Raw genomic sequence first — 13,266 nt, forward strand, 5'->3', positions numbered from 1 at the left:
CTCTGAAATTCCGACTTTTGATCATCCAATTTCAATCTGGTTTTAGGATGATCTTAATCCAAATTCCAAACTTAATAAATCTATAACCAAGGAGCAAACCAGAAACCTAAAATGGACAAAGATCCAACACCCAAATCATCTCCCTTGATTAGATCCATCCTTTATTCGAATGCAGGGATTCGTTTTCGGACAGGATTCTTTCAAGAACATTGAAAAGGGGATACAACCAATCACAATTAGGTTACCCCAAAAGGAGGAGATTGATCTACATCAATCCAAAGTTGAGAATTAAGTGAAGGGGATTCACTTACCTCAAAAAGATTTGCAAACAAATGAGGGAAACCCAATATAAAGGGGATTCTCAAACTACGCTTTCTTCACCTTCCAGCACGTGTCTTCTGCCTCCTAACCGTCCACAATAGCAATCCCGAATATAATAGTGAGTTAAAAACACAGGATTGACTATTTATAGAGGACAGGGGGCAAATTAGGTCAAATTCCTACAAGTAGACCATGGCAGTCGCTTGGGGCGGTTGATTGGCCCAATTGACCGCCTTAAGAAACCGCCCCCTAGTACATTGCTACACTTGGGTGCTTTGCTCAAGGGGTTGACTCCCAACCTCAGCCTAACCCTAAACAACACATGGGGGAGGTGTCACATCCACCCAGCCGGTATCCTATCTGGCATACCCAGGATGTGATCCACAGCCCGAAGATCCATATCGAGTGGCTATGCCTCCCACATACACGATAACATAATCATGAACAATATAATTAATGTTTAAAGTAAGCAATAAATAGATCAAATGAATAATAAAAGATAATCAATAAGAGTGCGGAATATCAAGTATCAACTTCTCATAAAAGAAATCTCAAGGGGAAAGAGTGATCAGAAGTCACCCCTTCAAGATAGCAGAAAAGTGGTTATTCAAACTTAATTACAAACAGTATTAAGAGTCATTCCATCAGAGTTAAAGACAATATATCCATAAGTTTTACAATCATCCAGGGAAATGGGGCACTACGCAAAGGTTTCTACTATCCTAATGAATGTTTCTTCGTAAGTGTGGATGAAGTGAACCTAGCGTGGCCGCTCCCTCACCATGGTGGGGCTAACCTTGGTACGAACCATAATCCTCCTCGGCACAATAATCCTGACTCTCATCGTAGCCATCACCCGAAGGGTAGTATACGGGATCATAGCTCAAGTCATAGAGTGTGCCATCAGAGTCGTTTACACCTGCAGGATAATCTAACAAATTGCACGAAAGGAATGAGTTCAAAAGAACTCAACAAGGCAAGTCGTTTCATAATACACAATCCATCCGATACAATTCATGATATGATGCAATATGATATGAGACAATGATGATATATGATTCTAACCCTAAGTATGCTAGTCTCTAAGGTAGACATGCTTTAAGCCATAGCACCATACTTCTTTAGGTTGTCTGTCACTCCCCCTCAATCATACAAGATATCTTGGGTCTACCGGGGTAATTGGGTAAAGACCTCATCAAACCATGGCTGGGGGTTAAGTCACCACTCTCTCACATCACCATTGGTATAAGTACTGGCGCATGTCACGGCATAACCTAGCCCAATGCAAGTCATCTACTCAGTCGTATCATGTCAGATCCGGATACTTTCCCTATGGCACTGACCAACTCGGTTCCGTATCCTTCACACTAGAGTCAGCGTATCCTATGGCACCGACCAACTCGGACTATGGACTCATCAACCCTATTGGTCATCCACAAATGGTAAACGGGAAGCTCTCACGTCCTCTCACGGGTTGGTTACTGGTCTTGAGCGCTTGTGAGCCCAGGTCTATCCATTTGCAACCCTACCAATAAATGGCCCCTTTCAGGTATCCGCAGTATGGTCCAAGTCCTCTCACGGAGTGGATACCGGTCTTGAGCACCCATCAACCATACTCTACCACGGGTCGTTTGGTCTTAATACCCTTCCGATTCGGGTCTGATACGACAAGGAAAATCCTAACCATACACCTAGACCATCCTATGTATGCCATCCAATAACTCGGGAAAGTGTCGATGGACACCTTCAGAGAATATCCCATACTATTCCCTCCGATGTCCAAGGACAGAAGTGTTGGAAGGACACTTCCCAATCCCAAGTCATACGTAGTCAATCACAAGCTCAATCTCATCATATCGTTCACAATCAATAATTCATCATATAAACAAAGACATATCATAACATGATTGATCATATATGAAATCATGAAGTATAATTAAGCATGATATTCCAAATGACATGTCACATACTATTATTGACAAGAATGCATATAAAAGTCATGCATAGTAAAGGAGTACACCTAGGAAGTATATTTACTAAATTCTCAAGGTATAAACATGATCACATAATCAATGTACTTGAGTTAACGACCGTCCTTACCTTAATCGAGTCGTAAATAAAATCAATGGTCACCAAGGATAGTCCCAAAAATCAGTGTTGGTACCCTAGACAACATACAAGTAACATCAGAGAAGAAAACAATCGAATCGGGGGTCAAATGGATCAATTCAGCCAAGTACAGGATCATATCTTGGTTGACTGGCTTGTTCGACTGTTAGTCGACCAAGCAGTTGACCAAGACTTGTTAACCATGGGCAGAAATGAAGACTTGATCCAAAATTGGCCTTCCGGTGCTCTGATCGACATGAAATTTGGAGGGCATGATTATAACAATATGAGAATACTACACACTAAGTTTCATGACTATCCAACGGTCCAATTAAAAATACCCAAATCGAGGCTTTATGTTCTATATGATAAATATCAAGAATCGAATTGGAATTGATTGAAATTGTAAAGAATGATGGGAATCAATTAATTGAATGGTAAGAATCAAATTAGAATCCTGAATTCATAGTAATCTAGACCTATCATGCATTTACATATCAGTTTTGAATCAAGACAAGGTTGAAATGGAAAGAATCAAAGTAATGAAATGTAAGCAATCCTAATTGAATCATAACATAGCAAGAAAGGGGTGCTAATCATGGGATTGAATGGGGAAAACTCATGGTTAAGTGTTTGCAAGGTTGCAGCACTTCAACCATGGTTTTAAGATCATAATTTGGTAAAAAATGAATAGATTAGAAGAAGAATAGAAGGACTCATACCTTGAGTTGATGATTGATGTGCAATACTAATGATTGGAGTCAAAAATCTTCCTAAACACCAAGAAAAGCCCAAGAGAGTGTCCCAACTTCGTGCTCTGGAGTGCAAATGATTAGCTTAGGTCCTCATTCACGAGTTCCAAAAAGGTAGGGGCAAAATGGGAAGTGATTTTGTAAAAATTCGAATTCCATTACTGTTGGTCGACTGGCTGGTCGACCAAGGCATGACAGCAACTTAGAACAGGGAATTGGAAGGCCAGACAGATCCGAATTGAGTTGGGTTTTCTCCTACAAGTCAATCAACAAGTCTAGTTTCAAGAACTACCTTCAAATTGATCACGGGGGGTCCAATAAGTGCTTCAACTAATTTAATCTTCATCGATGCGCAGATTTTCACTCAACACTCATAATGTGCTCAGGTAAGGGGCATCATTGTCAATGTCCATAGGCTCTGGATCAAGCATCGAATCTTCAACTAAGAGGGCCCACAAGTCTCTTCTACCACCACTTTGGGTCTTCGGACCTGCAAGAGTATAAAATCCTGGCCGGGTCAGGGTTAGTATAAGGCCGGATTTTACAGGAGGTCTTACCTTCAATCTGGAAATCTCCAAACACTTCTTGACCCTGGCTGGAACTCCACTCTCCCAGCAAAGTAGGTTCTTCATCAAGAGAATCCAGATCCAAGGGTTCAAAGTATGGATCATCGATTTTTATCCAGATTCTCCACAACTTAATCTGACTTGACCTTCAGGTTATTAGACTTGCAATATGGATTCCGGTTAGAAATATGGGGGTTGTTACATCCCTCCCCCCTTAAAAGAAATTTCGTCCCCAAAATTACAACGTACCTGTAAGTCCAAAAAGATGGGGGTATTTGGTCTGCATCTCATCTTCTTTTTCCCAAGATGCTTCCTCAAATGAATGTTTCTTCCATCTGATCTTCACCAAAGGTATGGTCTAATTCCTCAACTGCTTATCCTTTCGGTTCAAGATTTCTGCCAGCTTTTCATCATACGTCAAATCCACACTCAAACCTTTCGGTTCATGCTAAAGTAACTGCTCAGAGCTTGCTAGCATTGCCTTAGCATAGATACATGGAATACACAATGCAAACCAACAAGAGATGAAGGAAGAGTCAACCTATAAGCTACTGGTCCAACCTTCTCAGTAATCTCAAAGGGACCAATATACCTAGGGCCGAGCTTCCCCTTAATATTGAACCGCCTGACACCCTTCATTGGCGAAACCTTTAAGAATGCCCTCTCACCAACTTGGAATTCCAGATCTAACCTTCTTTTATCCGCAAATGACTTCTATCGAGACTTAGCAATTTTGATCCATTCTCTAATCATATCCACCATAGTACCCATGGTTTCAATTAGATCAGGGCCAAGAACACACCTTTCCCCAACTTCATCCCAATACAGAGGAGTTCTACAAGTCTTTCCATAAAAAGCTTTAAATGAGGCCATTCCAATTGCAGACTGATAACTATTATTATCTGCAAACTCCACCAAGGCTAGGTGGTCATCCCAGTTACCACTCATATCAATGACACACACTTGAAGTATATCTTCCAAAATCTATATGGTCCTTTCCGATTGTCCATCGGTCTGCAGATGATGAGTAGTACTCAAATTCAACTGAGTACCAGGGGCTTTCTGCAAACTATTCCAAAAATGAGAGGTGAACCTTGGATCTGTATCCAGCACAATGCTAATCGGCACACCATGCAGTCTCACTACATTATCAACATACAACTTGGCCAATTTGTCCATAGTATAGGTGATCTTCATCGGAATGAAGTGAGCCGATTTGGTCAGTTGGTCCACTACCACCCACACTGAGTCATTCCCTCTGCTAGTTCGGGGTAGACCTGTAACAAAATCCATAGCAATGTCCTCCCACATCCAACTAGGTACGGGAAGAGGTTGCAAAAGACAAGACGAAGGCTACTGAACAGCTTTCACCCGCTAATAAGTTCCACACTTAGCAATGAAGTCTTCCGCATCATTCTTCATGCCGGGCCACCAGAAATATCCCTTCATATCCTAATACATCTTTACACTTCCTAGATGAATAGTGAAGATGGACTGATGGGCATTAGTCAATATTTCATTTTTGAGTTCTTCCACCACTGAAACACAAATTAGCACCATCAAAGGCTAGGGAAAAATCTGCCACTTCCTTAGTCTTTGAGGTAATCAAGTCAATCTTCTTCTTCAATTTCGGATCAGTCGATTGCAAAGCAACAATTCTATCTCTCAGACTCGGTCAAACTGATACAGCTGACAAAACAGCATTGGAACCTTCTGACACAATCTCAAGCCTAAATCTGACAATAGAGAACAATAAAGGCTTACTCAAAGATGCCAGAACCACACTTTCTCGATTGCTCTTTCTACTCCAAGCATCAGCAACCACATTAGCTTTCCCTAGATGATACTGAATATCACAATCATAATCCTTCACTAGTTCTAGCCATCTTCGTTGTCTCATATTCAACTCCTTCTGAGTAAAGAAATACTTGACACTTTTGTGATGTGAAAATTTCTATCTTCTCACCATACAAATAGTAACGCCAGATCTTCAAAGCAAAAACCACAATAGAAAGTTCCAAATCGTGAGTAGGATAGTTATGCTTATAGTTCTTCAACTGCCTAGAAGCATAAGCTACTACCTTCCCATGCTGCATTAGCACACAACCCAAACAAATTTTAGAGGCATCAGGGTATACTGTCAACCCTCCAAAGTCATATGGTATTGTAAACACTGGAGCGTTAGTCAACCTTTTCTTGAGTTCTTGGAAACTCTCTTCACAGGCTTCATTCCACTCAAACTTGATTCCTTTCTTGGTAAGATTCTTCCTAGGGGCTGATAATCTAGAGAAATTCTCAATAAAGCGCCTATAATAACCAGCCATACCAAGAAAACTTCGAATCTCGGTGACTGACTTGGGTCAGTCCCAATCTGCACCAGCTTTCATCTTCGCAGGATCAACTTTAATACCATCAACAGAAACAATGTGACCCAAAAAGATAACCTTGGACAACCAAAAGTCACATTTGTTGAATTTGGCATATAGCTTCTTCTCTCTCAATCTCTGCAAGGCAAAACTCAAATGCTCAACATGCTCTTCCTCGCTCTTCGAATATATCAGAATGTCATCGATGAAATACTCGATTCATCAAATCCATGAATGTTGCTGGAGCATTAGTAAGACCAAATGGCATGACTCTAAATTCGTAGTGCCCATATCTGGTCCTAAATGCAATGCTGCACACATCACTAGACTTTACTCTCAACTGATGATATCCAGATCTCAGATCGATCTTCGAGAAAATAATGACACCTTTCAACTGATCAAACAAGTCATCGATCCTAGGAAGAGGATACTTATTCTTGATTGTCAACTTGTTCAATTCCCGGTAGTCTATGCACATCCTCATACTACCGTCCTTCTTCTTCACGAACAAAACCAGGGATCCCCAAGGTGAAACACTGAGTTGGATAAACCCTTTATCTAACAATTCGTTCAACTGGGTTTGGAGTTCTTTCAACTCAGTTCCCGACCCGGCCCAATTAGGGCCAATTAGGGCAGGAATGGGCTTGGCCTTGTAGGGCTTAAGGCCAGGGACAATAATCCTTGGCCCTGAACTAGGGTCAGGGCGACAATGGGCTCAGATTAGAACATATAGGGCTGGGCTTGGGATTGCAAAAGCCCGGCCCAGTTGCAGCCCTACTAGGTTTGATTGGTACCGACTAACCAAACCCATTGCATAACAAATATTTGGCCTAATACACATCATAGCGTACATAAGGCTACCCACTGCATTGGAATATGGAACTCTTTCCATCTTGGTTTTCTCCTCTGGAGTCTTAGGACCCATATCAAGGTTCAAATGCAAACCCTTCTCCACTGGAGTATCAATTGGTTTGCAATTGTGCATTTGGTATCTGTTCAAGACTTTGTCAACATAGGTTTCTTGAGATAAACCCAGTAATCTCTTTTGCCTATTTCTGACAATCTTGATACCAAGCACATACTTTGTTTCACCCATGTCCTTCATATCAAACACGGAGGACAACCATTTCTTAATGGTTTCCAATAGCTCCTTGCTATTGCTAGCCATGAGTATGTCATCTACGTACAGTGTCAGAATGACATAATTACCATCAGATCTCTTGGTGTAAACACAATGGTCTTCCTCAAGCATGGAAAACCCATTTTCCATCATAGCTTGGTGGAAGCGCACATTCCACTGCCTAGATGCTTGCTTTAAGCCATATATGGACTTCTTGAGCTTGCACACTTTGCGCTCAAGTCCATTAGCTTCAAAGCCTTAAGGTTGATCCATATAGATCTCTTCCTCAAGTTCTCCATTGAGAAAAGCAGTTCTTACATCCATTTGATAAAGCTCCAAGTCCAACTGAGCAACAATGGCTAGTATGAGGCTGATGGAGGCAAACCTAACCACAGGGGGAAAAGTTTCCTCATAATCAACGCCCTCTCATTGGGTGTAGCCCTTAGCCACTAAACGAGCCTTGAATCTCTCAATAGATCCATCCGCCTTTCTCTTGATCTTGAGAACTGTGAAACCCGGCCCTAACCTTAACCCAGATACTCTTTGATTGTATGTCCGAAGACCCGAAGTAGAAGTGAAAGTCAACTATGGGCCATATTGGTAGAAGATATAGTGTTTGACTCCGAACCTATGGAGATTGAAGATGATGCCCCATACTTGAAGACAGTGTTGGATATAGAGAAGAGACAGCACCTTGATGAAGAGAAGATTAGTTGATGACCTTAGAGCTTGGTGGGATATGATTTAAAGCCATTTTCCCATGCTAGGTATGTTATAGAATATGTGTTTAAAGTTTCGTTTGATTCCGAGTAGTGGAAGACCCTCAAATCCCTGTCTTTGGCTTTGCTGTCAGCCTGGGTCGAGTGCTTGGGTCGACTGGGCCATGCTACCCAGCCAATCGACCCAGAGATGCTGAACTCAAACAGAATCATCTGTTTTGAGTATCTTGCTATATATACCCCATGACTTCGTGATTTTAGTATCCCTAGCCTCCATAACACTTAGAGAACGAAGGGAAACCATCTCCAAGCCTCCAAGAGTGAAAAAGAAGACCTAATCTTGCAATCTTGCAAACTCTCTCTCTTGTTCTTCAATTAAAGGTTAGTATTCTATCTTTTATGTTAATGATTTATTCTTTCCATGATCACTCTCATCTCTGAATTGAGATTATGATGAAGATGCTGCAACCTTGTAGTCATATCTTTACAATCTCTTTTCATTCTCTTGTGCTATGATCATCTCATTCATTCTTGACATGATTCTTATGATTTCTTCTTAAACTATGATAATATTCCTATTTTGATTCATTATAGCATTATAGATGCTTCTCTATGATTATGCATACCTCTGATCTACTGAGTTCTTGTACTATAATGAGATCTAATCATCTCTAGTTCATCTCTTTCATTCATAGCATGTTTCCAATGAAAACTATGATTTTTACCAAAATAGAAACTATGATTCTAAATTAGTAAGTAATGTTTTAATGGTGGTTTGATGTCTAAATTATGCTTTTTAGTCTTAGACTACTGTGTTAGACATTCTCTCCAAGTTTCGTCGCATTCCGGTTTGTGTAGCATAGGTTTCGGATCAAGATTCTCTTTTTATTTTCGGATTTGCTCTTGGGCAGATTGCCTAGGTCGACTGGAGCACTCAACCCAGCCAATCAACCCGCAAGAACAGAATCTGTTTTCTTCGTTCGATTCGATTCGCTTCATGCTTATTCTTTTAGGACTACTTCCTAATGATTGTGTGATGCTATTCTAGGGTTTATTTGCTAACTTTGGATTCATCCTCTTGTCCGTCTGGAATACATTCGAATCTATTTAAGGTAAGGAAAGTTGTTACCATATTAACATAGATTTGCATAGGTTTAGTTTCTAATTTGGGAACTACTTAGATTTGCTACTGTTATGTTAGTTTCTATTATGATATTAATGCTGCAAGTACATTAGAATCTTATTTCCTTATTTACTTTATGTACTTGATTATGTATGAATACTTACTCATGTATGTTTTCTTATTTATTTAATCTTGTCTTATTATACTCTTTCATATGATGAGATATCTGTCGTGGATGATATGACTGAATTATGATTGTGATTGTTTAGGTATGATTTGGGATTGGGGAATGTCCTTTTGACATTTCTGTCCTTGGACCTCATTGGGAGTAGTATGGGATATTTCCAATGTTGCCCTTTGACACTTTCCCGGATTATTGGTTTTCATACCTAGGATTTGTCTAGCAGTGTTTGGCTAGGTTACACCCTTGTTATATCAAACCTGATTCAGAAGGGTATTGAGACCGAACGACCCGTGGTAGCAATGGGGATTCATGGGTGCTCAAGACCGGTGAGTTATATCCGTGAGGGGACATGAATCACATTGTGGGGGCCATTTATGGGTAGAGTTGCATATGGTTAGACTTGGGCTCATGGGCGTTCAAGACCGGTAACCAACCCGTTAGAGGACATGAGAGCTTCCCGTTTACTATATGTGGATGACCTATAGGGTTGATGAGTCCGTATTTGAGAGAGTCAAATACGCTAACTCTAGTGTGAAGGATACCGGAAAGGATTCCGAGAGGGGAGGAATGGACGTATCTGGATCTGAGTTGATGTAACTAAGTAGAAGACTTGCATTGGGCTTGGCCTTACCTTGACATGCGCCAATACTTAGACCAAACGGTGATGTGAGAGAGAGGTGACTAAACCCCTAGCCATGGATTGTTCGAGATGGATGAAGGACCCTTTGCCAACCGATGATGTGTGATTGAGACCTACCCAAAGAAATATGGTGCTATGACTTAAAGCATGTTTGCCTATAGAGACCAGCATACATAGAGTTATACTCATACATGCATTGTTGTCTCATATCATATTACTTTATGCTTTGTTGTGATACTATGTTATTTATGCTATTATGGAACAACTTGCCTTGCTGAGTTTCTTTTGAAACTCACTCCTTTTTGTACAATATCTTTTGTTAGACTATTCTACAGGTTTTGATGGCTATGAAGTGCAATATGAGGAAGCGCAAGATGAAGAAGCGTACCATACGCAAAGTGTTGGCGATTATGAAGATTACTGTGAGGATCCCTCAAGTGGTCTCTCTTGTTACCAAGATTATCCCTACTGTGGAGTGGGAGCGTCTGAGCATAATCGATGAAGTCTATGTTTATGAGGACATCCTTTATGAAGTAGAAAAGACTCTAGTTTAGTTAGATTATATCTTTCTTTCTTGTCTTTAGAATCAGTTGTAATCCCATTTGATTTTCGAACTACATTCCGCTGTACTCGTGGAGTGAGATTCCGCCTCACTCTACTTTTGATTTATATATCTATTGGTATCTTTTCCGCACTCTGATGATTATCTCGTTACTTTACTTTGATTCATTTGAATAATATTGTTAACATTGATTTAGTCTTGTTCTTGATTATATTGTTGTGAATGTGGGAGGTTGATTTTACTAATTACTGGATCTTGTGGACTGTGGATCACACACTCGGGTATGCCAGATAGGGTATCGGCTGGGTGGATGGGACAATAATCCTTGGCCCTGAACTAGGGTTAAGGCAACAATGGGCTCAGATTAGAACATATAGGGATGGGCTTGGGATTGCAAAAGCCCGACCAAGCCCGGCCCAGTTGCAGCCCTACTAGGTTTGATTGGTCTTGACTAACCAAACCCACTGCATAACAAATATATGGCCTAGTACACATCATAGCGTACATAAGGCTACCCACTGCATTGGAATATAGAACTCTTTCCATCTTGGTTTTCTCCTCTGGAGTCTTAGGACCCATATCAAGGTTCAAATGCAAACCCTTCTCCACTGGAGTATCAATTGGTTTGCAATTGTGCATTTGGTATCTGTTCAAGACTTTGTCAACATAGGTTTCTTGAGATAAACCCAGTAATCTCTTTTTCCTATTTCTAACAATCTTGACACCAAGCACATACTTTGTTTCACCCATGTCCTTCATATCAAATACGGAGGACAACCATTTCTTAATGGTTTCCAATACTCCTTGCTATTGCTAGCCATGAGTATGTCATCTACATACAGTGTCAAAATGACATAATTACCATCAGATCTCTTGGTGTAAACATAATGGTTTTCCTCAAGCATGGAAAACCCATTTTCCAGCATAGCTTGGTGGAAGCGCACATTCCACTACCTAGATGCTTGCTTTAAGCCATATATGGACTCAAGTCCATTAGCTTCAAAGCCTTAAGGTTGATCCATATAGATCTCTTCCTCAAGTTCTCCATTGAGAAAAGCAGTTTTTACATCCATCTGACAAAGCGCTAGTATGAGACTGATGGAGGCAAACCTAACCACAGGGGGAAAAGTTTCCTCATAATCAACGCCCTCTCGTTGGGTGTAGCCCTTAGCCACTAAACGAGCCTTGAATCTCTCAATAGATCCATCCGCCTTTCTCTTGATCTTGAGAACCCACTTGTTCCCAATTGCCTTTCGACCTAGCAGTAAGTCAACCAAGTCCCAGACATGATTAACTTTCATTGACTCCAACTCTTCCTCTATCGCTTTCAACCATTCCTTTGAGCTTGTCCCTGCAAGAGCTTCCTACAAGCTCTTTGGTTCATGCTCATCGACTGGAGTCATCTCAGAGTCGATCTGTTCAAGAGTTACCATGTAGGCTTCATCCTCTATGTCGAAATGTCAACGAGGAACTAGCCCACGCCCACTACAGCGCAAGTGCATGTAAAATTGCTCACCCTCTGAGGTAGATATCACATCTGCACTCCCACTCCCACTAGGATCTTCTGGATGAACCCTAGGTTCATTATCCAGAGTTTGAATCCCTGGAGTGACAAGATCACTATCTTGTATCTCAAAGAATTTCGATGATTCTTTCTTAACTCTTAAAAGAGATGAAAAATCATTCTCCAAGAATGTTGCATCCCTAGACTCAAGTTCCGTTCTCCTCTCACTCTCATCTAGTCCAATGAAGACATGGCCCTTTGAGTGTTCAGAATATCTTACAAAGATACACTTTCTTCCTCTGGGTCCAAGCTTCCTATATTGGTGAGAAGTAGAGTGAACGTATAATGCAAATCCCCATGCGCGCAAGTAACTCAAATCTAGCTTCCTTCTGGTCCACAACTCATATGGTGTGGAAGGAACCGATTTGGTTGGAACTCTATTAAGTATATAGGCTGCAGTCAGCAAAACATCTCCCCAATAAGAGATAGGTAGGTTTGCTCCATCATGGTCCCCATGTCTAGCAGGTCCCCTCCGCAACCCCATTTTGTTGTGGAGCCTTGGAATAGTAAGTTGCCTAGATAGGTAGGTTTGCCTGCACCATCATGGATCTCACCATGTCTAGCAAGGTTCTATTCCTCCTCTCAGCAACCCCATTTTGTTGTGGAGCCTTGGAATAGTAAGTTGCCTAGATATCCCCTTTTCATCACACAACCCTTTGAACATATCGAAGAGATACTCTCTACCTTTATCCGTTCTAAGAATTTTAATTCTTTTATCTAACTAATTCTCAACTAGATAAATATGACCATATTGTGTATAGTCATCTATGAATGTGATGAAATAAGCCTATCCTTTTCTAGTATGCACATTCATGGGTCCACATACATCTGAATGAATAAGTTCTAGAGGAAGAGAGGCTCTCAAAGCCTTTTTGAATGGTTTGTTAGTTGCTTTTCTTGCTAGATATTACTCAGGTTGGCAAATCAGATAGTGAACCTTGGCCTAAGAGAGCTTCTCTTGCCAACCAGTTCATCCTATCGAAGCCAATATGTCCTAGTTTAGCATGACACATATTATAATCAATACACACAGTATTTTGGCAAACAAAAGCATTACTATAATAGATAAATTATCAATTGTATCCAATACAATAAAACCATTCCGAAGAAAATCATAACCATAAACTGTATCACCTAGATACAAAACCAAAGAATCGTTCTCAAATACAACTCTAAAACCATGTCTCATTAGAAAAATAACAGAAACAAGATTTTGCCAAATGTCTGGAGCATACGGCAC

This window comes from Hakea prostrata, chromosome 2 (assembly GCF_041222555.1).
Source record: "Hakea prostrata isolate BN-2017 chromosome 2, UWA_Hpros_2, whole genome shotgun sequence".
Taxonomy (NCBI): domain Eukaryota; kingdom Viridiplantae; phylum Streptophyta; class Magnoliopsida; order Proteales; family Proteaceae; genus Hakea; species Hakea prostrata.